Genomic DNA, 14601 nt, shown 5'->3' on the forward strand with positions numbered 1-14601 from the left:
ATACAAGGGGGAGTGCTGTGTGGCTCTATCTATAGGGGGCTGTGTGATGCTCTCTACAGGGGGTTGTGTGTGGCGCTATCTACAGGGGTTGTGTGTGTGACGCTATCTACAGGGGGTTGTGTGTGTGGCGCTATCTACAGGGGATTGTGTGTCGCTATCTACAGGGGGGTGTGTGTGTGGCGCTATCTACAGGGGGGGTTGTGTGTGTGTGGCGCTGTCTACATGGGGGTTGGTGCTATCTACAGGGGGCACTGTGTATGTGGTGCTTTACTTTACAGTGTGTGACAATTATATTCAGGGGCACAGTGCATAGTGATATTATATTTAAGGGCTGCAGAAATGTGTCATGGCCGGGAGAAGTCGTCATGAGCTCTGGACCGGATGGAGAAGAAAAGAGGGAAAAAAACTACTAGCATCTGAGACTTCGTCACCTGTGAGTCACTGGATTTGTAGAGAATCTGTCCCCTCTCCTGACATGTTTATTATAGGAAATCCTTGTATTCCACATAACGTCTTTGTGCAATCCAGGACTGATAGAAAAATTGGTGTTACCAATCCCCTTGTCAGGAGGATGTGATACTGTCAGTATGTAGGGACACAGCCCTGTGAAAGGCCAACCGTAAAACACAGTTGTTAATGCTTGTTCAAAAAGGTAGTGTTAGCAATAGTTACGGCGAGGCAGGGTGGCGGTGGAGAAGGGGGGCCCAAGTTTGGGTAACAGCCCAGGGCCCATGGTCTTCTTAATCCGCCACTGGTCATCTGACAAAATATGGAGGGGGTCCCAAGTCCAAAGTTTTATGAACACCAGAGTGACTAGCCAGTTTGGAATTATGTCCCCAGCGGAAAATTCTTCTCTTGTCAGCAAGATGGACAAAACCTTTCCAGGAGGAATGTCCTTGATTTGCAGAGGGTTAACCAGAATAAGCATAGAAGGATCAATAACAGTAGTTAGTCTCAAATGACTGGGACATAGCATCGGCCTTAAAGGAACAGTGTCATCACAAATTATTTTTTTATATGTTAAAGATGTTAGTGCTTTATTAAAAACGTTTATATTTGTGTGTTTGTGTTTTACTTTTTCTTATTTTTACACTTTTTCTTCCCTATGGGGGCTGCCATTTTTTGTTCCATTTCTGTATGTGTCGATTAACGACACATACAGACATGGAATACGGCAGCCACAGTCCCATAGGGACTGCGAACGGCTCCCGTCCCATTCACTTGTGTGTACGGCGTCTATGTGGGAACTGCGCATGCGCCGCTCCCACAGTCCAATTTGAAATTGGCGCCGTCCGGCGCCATTTTCCTGTGGACCGGAAGTCGCGGCCGGACAGTAATATTACTACTTCCGGTCGCGGCTTCCGGACTTGTGCACTTGCACCAGCGGCAGCAGACGGAGCGGACGGAGGGAGCCGCGGCGGCAGGAGCAGGTAAGAGATTTAAATGTATGTTCCGTGTTTGTGTGTGTTTACTACTGTATGTAAACCTACTACACTGTGTGTTAGCTCAAAAAATGGCGACACACAGTGTAGGAGGTTACACCGTTCAAACCCCTCGTTTATCCCGGCACTAGCCAGGATAAAGGAGGGGGGGATGCTGAGAGCTCACTAGAGCGAGGGCTTTTCACCCAATGTTGCAATGCTGCAATTTTGGGAATAGCTCCATCTAGTGACCAGAAATGGGTAATATTATAAATTAGAATTAATTTATAATATTTCCTGACTAGTGAAAAAAATAAAAAAAATGTGAACAATGTTTAATCACCCACACACTACAAGTTTAATTTAAAAAAAAACAACATGTTTTTCTGGCAACACATTGCCTTTAATGTTTTTGTCCGCAGGATGGAAATGAAGCAGGAATTGAAATCCGGCGAAGAACAGTGACTATCTGGCTTGACGAGGGTTCAGTTTTTGTGCAGACTGTAGATATGTAAGATTTTTATGATCTGTGAAGAAGATGATGAGATGAGTAGCCCCCTCCAGCAAGTATCTCCATTCTTCTAAGGCCAACTTGAAGGCGAGCAATTCTCAATCCCCAATAGAATAGTTGTGTCATGGCCGCGGACCGTCAGGCTCACTCACCTCCTGATGGCCACAGCCATGGGTCTGCGAGCGCTGGCCGTGTCTTCTCCTCAGGAGACACCAGCGCTCACTTCCGCTTACCTTGGCCAAATCCCGTAGGGTGTAGAGTTTAATGTAAAATTAGCCCATGAGTACCCTGGACTATAAGAAGGGCCCAACCCCTTCCTCCCATGCCTGAGAGTTGTTGTCGTACCCAAAGTTTGTCTATGCAAATGGTCTCCTAGTGTTTTCCAGTTCCCAGTGTTCCCCGTACCTGTATCCTGTATCCCGTGCTATCCTGGTCAAGTGCCGTGCTGAGCTGTAGTTGTGTTGTGCTGTATTCCACACCTGTCCTGCTACTCCACACCTGACGTCTACCTGCTGCCTAGTCCCAGCCGCGCCTGCCTTGCTACTGTCCGAGCTGCCACAGGTACACTATACGAACTATAGACTGTGACCTGCACCCTGTTGGCAAGCTGCCATACTGTCAAGGTGGTACGGCCCAGTGGGTCCACGAACCCAACATGACAAGTTGCGCTCTGCAGGAGAGAAGAGTTTGAACAAAAATACTGTGATACTGCCTTACCATTGGAACTCTTTTGAAAAAGAAGTGCTCCATCACCAATGGAAGAGGCATCAACCTCCAATGAAAACGGTCGTGTCACATCAGGAAGATAAAGAACGGAAGCAGAAGTGAAGGCACTCTTGAGGTTGGAGAATGTCAACTCTGCCTCAGGGGTCCAGTTCTTAGCATTTACTCCCATCTTGGTAAGAGCTGAGATGGGAGCAGTAAGTGACAACAAATTTGTGATGAACCGACAATAAAAATTAGCGAATCCTAGAAATCTCTGTATGGCTCGGAGGCCTTGAGGACGTGGCCACTCCAAGAAGGACTTCACTTCCCCTGGATCCATTTGTAGACCATGATCAGAGATATTATAGCTCAGGAAGGGCAAAGATTTTCTTTCAAATACGCACTTCTCAAGTTAAGCGTATAAGCCGTTACCCCTTAAACGCGATATGACTTGGCAGACATGCTTCCGATGCGTCATATCAGGCGAGAAGATCAAAAGGTTGTCCAGATAAACCACCACACAGACATACAGAAGATCACAGAAGATGTCATTTACAAACTTCTGAAACACCGCTGGAGCATTACATAGTCCAAAGGGCATTATGAGATACTCGTAGTGACCTTCTTGAGTGTTGAATGCGGTTTTCCATTAGTCACTCTTGCAAATACGGATCAGGTTATAGGCCCCGTGTAGATCCAACTTCGTGAAAATCTTGGCTCCATGAATCTTGTTGAAGACCTCGGAGAAAAGCGGCAAGGGGTACTTGTTTATTAAATGTGATTAGGTTTAACCAAAACAGTAATCAATGCATGGTCAGAGCGATTCATCTTTTTTTCTTCACAAAGAAGAATCCGGCTCCGGCTAGTGAAGATTTTATGATGAACCCCCTCCCCAGGTTCTCCTTGAGATACTACGACGTCACGTGGGTTTCAGGCAAGGAGAGAGGATAAACCCATCCACGAGGAGGTGAAGCTTCAGGGAGCAACTCAATAGAACAGTCGTAGAGACGATGAGGAAGGACCTCTGCCTCCTTCTTGCTAAAGACATCCGAGTAATTAGCATATTGAGGAAGTAGTCCAGTGAGAGGCAGAGGTAGTGGAGAAAGAACAGGACGAACCTAAGGCAGACAGCGGTGAAGACATCAGGACCCCATTAGAGGACCTCTCCGGAATTCCAATAAAAAACAAGTGTGCGCGCGAAGCCATGGCAATCCAAGCAGGAGGGGGTTTATTGCTTTGGGACATAAAAAGTTATCAGTTCAGAGTGAAGGACTCCTATCTATAGTCGGAGAGGATTGGTGATGAACAGGATAGCTTCCGGCAAAGGTTGTCCATCAACAGAAGCAACCGCCAGAGGTTGTTTTTTTTTTTAGAGTAACAGTAGCCAAGTGGCTGGATGAAGTTTGCAGCTGCTCCAAAATCCAAGTAAGCAGGTACAGAGTGCATTCCTCCACAGGTGATGAAAGACACGGGAATAGAAAGTCTGGGAGAGAATTTAGTTGTCGAAGGAGATCCACCTAGGATCGTCTCTCCAATCAAGCCTGAGCGCTGGAGTTTCCCGGCTTTTGCGGGCATTGGCGCACGGAATGTCCCTTGTGGCCACAGTACAGAAATGACCCAGTCGAACTTCTGCCGTTCCTGGTCAGAGTCTGTCTACCTTCATAGTCTCTTCCGGAGGTGCAGCAGGACAGAGCAGTAAGGGCCTTTGAAATTTGGATTCGTCGACCTCTTCTCCCGACGAACCTCCAAAGTGCGCTCCTGGATCCTCATATCGATCCGGGTTGCCAGAAGTATTAGGGCATCCAAAGTAGCAGGAAGGTCTTGAGCTGCCAGTTCATCCTTTATATGAGAGGCCAACCCCTGCCAGAAAATTGCAACTAAGGCCTCATTATTCGAAGCCAGCTCCGCTGCCAGTGTACAGAAGGAGATGGTGTACTCCCCTACAGTCGATTCCCCTTGATTGAGGGTCAGCAGTGAGGCAGCTGCAGGGGATGTTCGACCTCGTTCCTCCAACACTGTATGGAAAGTCTCTAAAAATAGTGGCAGATCAGAGAACCAATGACTGCCACTCCTGATGTTAACTCACATACTGTGTGGCTTGCCCATAAAGCATTTATAAGGGGTAGGATAATGGCATTTGCTTCTCAATGTAAAAAAGAACAGTCCCAGGCCCAGAATGCTCTTGAAGCTAAACTTGCCCATCAAAGAAGTCCTTCCTTTTATCTTATTTGTACTATTAAAGATACCAAGCTTCAGATTGATATGTTATTATCCCATAAGACGGAAAAAGCCCTTAGATGGACTCAGTCAAAATACTATAAATGGGCTAATAAGCCGGATAAATTTATGGCCCAGCAGCTTAAGGCTCGTCAGCGAATCAACCAGGTGTTTCGTATCCAATCATGCCCAGGACAGACCACTTCTAACCCAGATCATATTCATGCTGCCTTTACTGCTTTTTACCAATCCTTATATGCCAGCTCCTCTCCCCCTTCTGAGACTGTGGTGAGGGACTTTTTAGCTTCTGTTAATATCCCTCAACTTCCCCAAACGGCTATTGATTTTTTGAATACTGAGATTTCGAGCGATGAGGTGGAGGTCACAATTAAAGAGATGAAACTGGGGAAGGCCCCGGGACCTGATGGATTCACAGCCTTATATTACAAAAAATTCTCCCAACAGTTAATCCCCCATATTTAAAATTTTTGTACGGATCTGATGAGGGGTCGGCCCATGCCCACTGAATCCCTCTCCGCAATGACGACAGTGAATCCCAAACCCAACAGGGACCCCTTGAGGACAGGTAACTATAGACCGATCTCTCTACTTAACCTAGATACTAAAATATTTACTTCATTTTAACCAGACGGTTGAACAGGTTTATGTCTCAATTAATTCAGAGATCAGGTAGGATTTATTCCGGGACGGGAAGCTCCTGATAATGTTAGGAAAATCCTTAATACTATCCATTCAGCTAATACTTCTAAATCCCAGATGGTCCTTCTCGCTTTAGATATCGAAAAAGCTTTTGATAGCCTTTCCTGGGAATACCTATTTAAAGTATTGGAAAAAGTGGGTATCGGGGGTCCCTTTCTTCGAGCAGTTAATGCGATTTATAACAACCCTGAGGTGCACCTTAAATTACCAGGTACCACACTTCATCCCATACATATTCGGAGAGGCACTAGGCTGGGATGTCCCCTTTCACCAGCCTTATTTGCACTTGCTATGGAGCCCTTAGCGGAAATCATTAGATGCAATCCAGATATTACGGGTCATCATGTTGGGAACAAGGAACAAAAGTTAAGTCTCTTTGCTGACGATCTCATCCAAACTCTTAGTAAACCGTTGACTTCCCTCCCAAATCTGGTTCTCAGCTCCTTCTCCGCAGTCTCAGGTCTTCGTGTGAATCAATCCAAATCGAAGGCCCTTTATTGTAACGTCCCACCTCCCATGCAAAAATTAGTGGAGCTGAATTTTGGCTTTCACACCCAAACACATTATCTTCCCTACTTGGGCATGGCTCTGACCCCCTCCCTTGATACACTCTATAAACATAATTACCCCCCGTTGTTTAAGGCCATTAGGGCTGATATGGCTAAGTGGACTAAATTACCGATTTCATGGGTGGGTAGAATTAATACGATCAAAATGGTTACCCTCCCCAGACTGCTATATTTATTTAGAACCCTTCCTATCCCCCTTTAGAAGGGTGATTTACAACTCCTCCAGAAAGACATTTTCAAATTCATTTGGAACAATAAACATCCCAGGATATCGACACGTATCATGACGTATCATAAAAGAATTGGGGGTCCATCAGTCCCTAACCTACTAAAATACTACAGGGCGGCTAGGGTGGCTCAACTATTATTGACGCATCTCCCACCAGATAGGGCACCGGGGTGGGTTTCCTTAGAGATGGCTCAGTTTGCACCATATTCTTGGGGCACACTGATGTGGATGGTATCACCCCTGCCAGCTACGTTAAAGAAAATCTCTCTTCTATCCTACCATTCCCCACTCCTATGGCGCTCCGTTAGATTTAGACATGGTTTGCAATCCCGATGCTCCCCGCTGATTTCTGTGTTTGGAAATCCGGGGTTTCCCTCGGGTCTCCAGTGCTCAAATTTTCATTGGTGATACTCTAAACATTTAACCAAAGTTCATGATTTCATTGAGGACGAATGTTTGATCTCATACGTGCAATTCACTGAAGCCCATGCCCCCACCCACCTGAGCGCTACAGGGCTATTCAGCGGTTCTCTTTTTTGCACAAGTTAGTTCCTGCCCAAGTTAGTACGTCATACACCCCTATGAAAAAATGTTTACTTTACTCACCCTCTCGACTGGGTTTGCTGTCTATGATATATAGTATTTTGAATACTCCACATCCTGACACCAAATTGCCGTATATGTTGAAGTGGGACATGGGTGCCACGCTCTCGCCTGCACAGTGGAGACCATGCTGTGACACGATAAGTAAGGGTAGCTGGCAGGTATCATTGGTTGAGACGTCCACGAATTTGCTCCAGAGATTACTATGTTCCAGCAACGCTTCACACCATCTATCCGAACCTCTAAAACAACAGTTTCGGCCGGTTGCTTTAGAGGTTGTAGCCTGGATGGTACTATGTATCATATTTGGTGGTCTTGCCCTCGAGTGTCGACTTTTTGGTCAGATGTCTGTACTTTAATCTCCAATATCTGCCAGTTTACCGTCCCAAAACGGCTACCTACGTGTCTATTGGGGGCTATTCCTCCCAGAATGTCTAATTCCAAATTTAAGCTTGCCCAGTTTATATTCCTGGCTGCTCAAATTTATATAGCTTCCAAGTGGCGTACAGCTGATCTTGATTTCTCTATGGTTATTAATAGAGTTAATCGTATCGCATTTTTTGAAAAGTTGGAGGCTGTGAGAACTGACTCCACCTCTATCGTGCGGTGTGGGATCCATGGCTTTCCTCACCCCATTCACCCGACTTTCCGTATACAATTACCTTATAATGTGTAATCCTCTAATGTGATACTGTGCTCGCTCTACATTTCTGTGACTAATATGTGCATTTTTATGTTATGGCTCCCACGTCCCTTTTTCCCTGTATGTGTCTCCCTATTTGGTACAAGCACTTTTTATTATACCCTCCTGCGTGGAGATTGTTTTTTTTTTCCTTCTGCATTATCCTCTTTACTCTTAACATAATTGTATATCTAATATCTAACCATATATACCAATAAATGCCTTTGAAACGAAACTAACCAATGACACCTTAGACATGTCCCTGCTTAGTTTACTGCCATGGAGAACAGTCGGCTAACATTACGGCTCCAGCGCTGGAGCCCAGGAAAGGTAAGTGTAATAGATGTTTTGCTTGTTTGTGTGTTAATGTATTTTTTGTGGTGTTTTTTTTTACAGATTCAGTTGTTGGACTACTGCGATTACTTTTTTTTTTCAATAAAATGGTTAACGATTGTTGGGTGGGTGTTACTTCAATATTTTTTTTTTACTTTATTACTACTACCTTAGTAATGGCCGCTGTCTTATTGACAGCGTCCATTGCTAAGGTGTGGCTTAGTGTTAGCCGGTGATGAGGCTAACACTAACCACCCATCATTACCCCGGTACCCGCCACCAGGAAGAGCCGGGTATGACCAAGTAACCGACCATCTGTAGTGATGGTAGGGTACGGAGGCAGCCACAGGCTGGTTTTTTTTAGGCTGGGAAAGCCCAAAAACTAGGGGCCTTCCCACCCTGGTAAAGCTAGATGCTGCGGCTTGTTGGATCTGGCTGGTTATGAGAAATCTTAAACCTACAAAAAAAACCTCCAACAGCAGAACAAGGGAGTCCCCACTATACCGTAGAACAAGCTAAAAGCACAAAAAGTGCAGGGAACATAACACCCAGAATAAATAGAAAAAATATGTATCTACCACGTATCAAACAATAGAAATCTTTATTGATAACAAACAATACATGGTATCACATAAATAAATAAACAAAGTAGAAAAGATCATATACGAAGAGCAGCATCAATGGTATAGATGTAATAAAACCCAGAGGTAGACAGAACAACCCATCTCAACCAAACAACGTCCCATACTCCATCTCACCATGAAATAAAAAGCATGACTAACTAAGCAGCAATGGCCAGAAAGTCAAATGTAGACCGTATAGGTACGTAAAAATAGATGATAAATGTACATGAAGTATGACCCAAAAAACAGCAATGAACATGGTAAGTTAAATTTAAGCTGAAAAAAGTCATCACAAGAATATAATTATAAATAATCCGTACCTAAAGACATGGTAGTAGGAGGAGGGCACGTTGGGAGATGTGGCACAAAAAAACGCCCCAACGCGCGTTTCGCCTGAGACCGGCTTCGTCAGGAGGCTGACTATACTAAAAATATCGGGAGTTTATATGGAGAGACGCTGGAAGCACAAAAATACTTACACCTGTGATTAACCCACAAATCGGCGCTCAGCTCACATGATGAGGGCATTGCATTACCGGAAGCGCTAAGCGTCTGAGTGGTGACAGAGCGCACTAAGATGACGTCAGACGCTCATCACCATAGGAACAGACACAAACCAAGCACTCTGGGGCCTGGCGTATCTGCTCCAATACAAGTAACTTTGAATACCAAGCATCTGATCACGGTTCCGCGATCGCAGATACAACCAGTGAGACATTAGACAGATATTTGAGAGCTAAACATTCATTTTGTGAGGATCTGTTGGTGAGTAAGCCCAAACAAAAACAAATGTTTGATAATAATGTTAGGTTCATCACTACCTTTAACTCCCAATGGGTAGAAATTCGTAAAATTCTACAAAAGCATTGGAGTGTGCTTCTCACTGATCAAGATCTACTTAGGCTTCATACCCACTTCAGTCTTTTCCTTCAGGGTGCTGTCCGTTTTTGTCACTGATCGCACCCCGAACCCATTCATTTCAATGGGCCCATGCACACTTCAGTTATTTAAATGGATCCGTTGTTCCGTTCCGTCAAAAGTAGAGCATGTCCTACTTTGGTCAGTGATTCAGTGACCGTGTGGCCCATAGAAGTCAATGGATCAGTCAAAAAAACGGATGGCACACAGAAAGGCTTCCGTGTGCCGTCCGTTTTTGACGGATCCGTTGCCAAAGCAACGGCTGGGTGAGCCAAAGTTCACAGACTCACAGACTACAGTACACATTCATTCCTGAAGATGGATGTGGAGAGACTCATAGCATTGGTGCATGATCACCCAGAACTGTGGGCAGAATGCTACCACGACTGCTATAAAAAGGACACCGCGTGGGAGTACTTTCCATGGAGCTTTTGACGCACAGATGGCAGCAGGGAACTAGTGCCCAGCGTCACAAAATAAGTAAGTAAATGCACACATTTCACTCCAAAAAACCAAAGCAAGCCAAGCAGAGTAATCTCAAACTGTCCTCAATGCTTTGAAAGCTACAGAAAACACCAAAAACTTCTTGTAACCTTTCTATGGGTGTTTCCTGGGACATGTGACAAGTTCAAATGAAGTTTACCTTCCGTTTTTTAAATGGAAAAACGGAAGCCAAACGGAAGCACAACGTCCGTGTAAAACGGAAACACGGAACGGAAACTGAGTGCACACGGAAACAAAAACGGACACACGGATCCGTCAAAAACGGCTGATAAAACGGTGATGGAAGTGTGCATGAGGCCTAAGGGCCTGTTTACATCACCGTTCGTTTTCCGTTCCGGGGTTCCGTCGGAGGTTTCCGTCGGGTGAACCCCGCATCGGAAAGTGAAAGTGACAGCACAGCTTACGTTTCAGTCACCATTGATCCGGTTTTCTGACTGAATCAATAGCGTAGTCGACTCCGGAAACCAGCCGGAATGGTAACCAACGCAAAACCATTAGCGATGTTTCCGTCACCATTGAGATCGATGAGGACTGAAACGGAAGCTGTGCTGTCACTTTTCACTGCGGGGTTCACCCGATGGAAACCTCCGACGGAACCCCAGAAATGAACGGTGATGTGAACAGGCCCTTAGTGTTTTGCCACCAAATCCCTCCATCACATGGAGGAGATCCAAGAATTTGCGAGATCTCTTGACGTCTAGTCATTATATCTCCAAGACTAAGACCAACTTATTTGGAAGTCGTGGTCCTCCATAGGGATCCTTTAATTGTGGTGGTTGTGCCACATGAAAATATATTTTGCGTTCGTTCTCTTTCTATAACTCCAAAAAGGATAGAGATGATAAAATTGTCTTCAATATCACCTGCAAAACTAAAAGTGTGATTTATTTTGCTACATGCCCTTGCGACTTATTTATATTGGGATGACTAGCAGACCATTGAAGACACGAGTGCTTGAACATGTTGCAAGATTCAGACAGCCATTAATGCAAAGGAACTAGACCAATTACAACCTATTCCCCGTCATTTTCGTCAGTACCACTCCTGCGACCCTAGAGGTCTAAGGGTTTGAGGTATTGATAGGGTCAGTTTGGGATGTAGGGGAGGTGACCTTCGTAAAGCTCTATTGAAAAAGTAAATGAAATGGATAACGTTGCTTAATACCACACCTTTTGTCCTGAACGAAGCCACAAGCTTCAAACCCTTTCTTTAATAATCACAACTTGCGCTAATGTTATTTTTTCTTTTAATTTTTGGGGGGGGGGGGGGGGCGCGGGGTTGTTTATTTCTGATTTATGTTCTTTATATTTTAGTCTCGCTGGCTATACCATCATAATGTTTATGTCTACTGAATTCTATCTTTTACATATGTATTATCTTCATTAGTCACCATGAAATGAGACCATCATCGGATATTCGCAGAGTTTTTGTGAAATGGATTTATATTATATAATGTTGACATTATGAAGTTATATATATCTATATTGTCTATGTATGTTGTCGATGATGCACTTCATTAATTTCTCTGTTTAACTATCATGAATCTTGAATCATAAATCACGAGTCAGGAATCTTGAATCATTAAACATGACTTGAATTATGAATCATTAATCATGAATTTTGAATCATTATGAATCATGAATCATTAATCATGCATCTTGAATCAATCATGGATCTTGAATCATGAATCTTAAATCATTAATCATTCATTATGAATCATGAATCTGGAATCATGGATCATGAATCTTGAATAATTTATCATGAATCACGTATCATGAGTCAGGAATCTTGAATCGTTACTCATGAATATGGAATCATGAATCATTAATTATGAATCTGGAATCATGAATCTGGAATCTTTAATCATGAATCATTTATCATGAATTTTGAATCATTATGAATCATGAATCTTGAATCATTAATCATGAATCTTGAATCATTAATCATGGATCTTGAATCATTAATCATGGATCTTGAATCATGAATCCTGAATCTTAAAATCATTAATCATGAATCATGGATCTTGAATCATGAATTTTAAATCATTAATCATGAATCTTGAATCATGAATCATGAGTCAGGAATTATGAATCATTAATCATGAATTTTGAATCATTATGAATCATGAACCTTGAATCATTAATCATGAATCTTGAATTAATCATGAATCATGGATCTTAAATCATTAATTATGAATCTGGAATCATGACTCATGGATCATGAATCTTGAATCACATCATGAGTCAGGAATCCTGAATCGTTAATCATGAATCTTGAATTTTGAATATGGATTTATGAATCATTAATCATTAATATTGTATCTTGAATCATGAATAACGAATCATTAATTATGAATTTTGAATCATGAATCATGAATTATTAATATTGAATCGTGAATAATGAATCATTAATCATGAATCTTGAATCATTAATTAATCATGAATTATGAATCATGCATCTTGAATCATTAATCACGATTTATGAATCATGAATCTTGAATCATTAATCCTGAATCTTGAATCAATAATCATGAATCTTGAATCAATCATGAATATTGAATCATTTATCATGAATCTTGAAACTTTAATTATTAATATTGTATCATGAATCTTGAATCATTAATCTTGAATCATTAATCATGAATATTGTATCTTGAATAATGAATTAATCATGAATCTTGAATCATTAATCATGAATCATGCATCTTGAATCATTAATTACGATTTATGAATCATGAATCTTGAATCATTAATCCTGAATCTTGAATCCATAATCATGAATCTTGAATCATGCATCTTGAATCATTATTCACGAATCATGAATCATTAATCCTGAATCAATAATCATGAATCATGCATCTTGAATCATTAATCATGAATCTTGAATCATTTATCATAAAACTTGAATCATTAATCATGCATCTTGAATAATTATTCACGAATCATGAATCTTGAATCCTGAATCAATAATCATGAATCATGCATCTTGAATCATTAATCATGAATCTTGAATCATATGCAAAGTTTGTGTACATTCACCTAAAGAATCCTTCTGTACTAACTGCGCACAGCGATGGAAGATATGGAGTACTTTCACACCCAACTTTATTTAGTGTGGAAACCAACAATAAATTTTTAACATAAAAATGCATATGTAACAGAAAGCATGCATTAACATTGCAAATATGTGACTATTTTAGTATAAACACCTTAGTTTAACAATATAAACGACATACAAAAACATTTAAACAATCATTGGGAGATCGTATAAAACAAGTGCAGGAGATGCAGGGAAACCGCTTTTAGCAATAATTCTCACTGTTGTGCAGGACAGTGCTGGAAATAACATAGGTTATAGGTGATGATTAAACGGTCTTAAAAGAGGCTCACTTAAAGAAGTTGTCCCGCAATAACCCTTTTTTTCTTCATTACGGAGGTGAAGATCCAATCTCTTGGTCCTCCACCGTTACCAAGACGTGGAGTTCCCTGCCAGAGTTGGTTGCACAGCACCTCTACATAGAAGTAGATGAGAGCATCGGCTGTTTATGAAGCAATTATTTATTTTCTATTTAGAGTGGGTGCTAAGTGTGGCCAACACTCCATCCAGGGATGATACTTCAAACCCCCTGCTTTCTTTAAGGGTGGAGGTCCCAGAGGTGAAACCACAACCTACACGTAAAAAGGAAAAAAACGTTTTGTTGTTGGAAAACCCCATTAATAATTAAAATGGACTGCTGAAGATCGCATTGGTGGGGTGCATTAGCTAGGACCCCCACTGATAGAAAGAATGAAGGTGGCACTCTAAATGCACACTACAGTCCCAATGATGTAATCACGGGAGCGTAATTAAATTAAGATATAAGAAATATCAAAACGCATTCATTCCTGCAATCACTTGGGGTTCCAGACTTAATAGACATCTCCTAACATGTCTTTAGGCCTTTTTACAATGGCCCATGACGGCATGAATGGGCGTTCCCGTTCATTGCCATGAACTTGCAAACGCTCATTACTCGGCCGATCAGATTTTTTTTATGTGGACACAAAAATGGTTGCTTGTCGACAGATCATCTCCCTGTGTAAACAGGAGACGTGCTGCAGACAAGATGCAAATGTATGGGGACGACCGAACATAGTAATGAGTGTTCGTCCCCATACTCCCGATCACTGCCCTGTTTAAATGGAGCAAATGGTCGTCGATCGACAATACAGCTTGTTAAAAGTGGTTAACTGCAGGTGAATTATCTGCCTATGTAAAACCACCTTTAATGATCTTTCATAATACAGCTAAAGATGGACATACCATTTTGGCCAATAAACACAATGAAAATCAAGTTTCCACAATTTTTAAAACTGTAAACTAAATATATCGAATATATGCAGTCTTGGCAGAACAGCACGATCTTGTAGACTGTCGAATCTTGCCAAACAGACCATCACTATCCTGGGCACTGCAGATATTAGACCTAGAATTAAAATGAAGAAATGTAAAATACTCGCTTTCATCTATATGTAAGAACAGATTACGTCCAGTGTACATTACAGATGGAGCTTTGTTTATGAATGG

General features: G+C 42.2%; 1 protein-coding gene and 1 long non-coding RNA gene across 2 annotated transcripts in view; both read right to left on the reverse strand.

Annotated features, from left to right (window-relative positions):
- Window positions 1–14601, reverse strand: part of LOC142750375 (uncharacterized) — a 468269-nt gene that overhangs the window by 309353 nt on the left and 144315 nt on the right. The window lies entirely within an intron of this gene.
- LOC142751021 (uncharacterized) overlaps window positions 13116–14601 on the reverse strand; it is a 39994-nt gene continuing 38508 nt past the window's right edge. The window contains exon 5 of the long non-coding RNA XR_012882682.1: window positions 13116–14500. This is a non-coding gene — a long non-coding RNA (uncharacterized LOC142751021). The remainder of the gene's footprint in view (window positions 14501–14601) is intronic.

This window comes from Rhinoderma darwinii, chromosome 3 (genome assembly GCF_050947455.1).
Source record: "Rhinoderma darwinii isolate aRhiDar2 chromosome 3, aRhiDar2.hap1, whole genome shotgun sequence".
In the NCBI taxonomy this organism is placed as follows: Eukaryota; Metazoa; Chordata; class Amphibia; order Anura; family Rhinodermatidae; genus Rhinoderma; species Rhinoderma darwinii.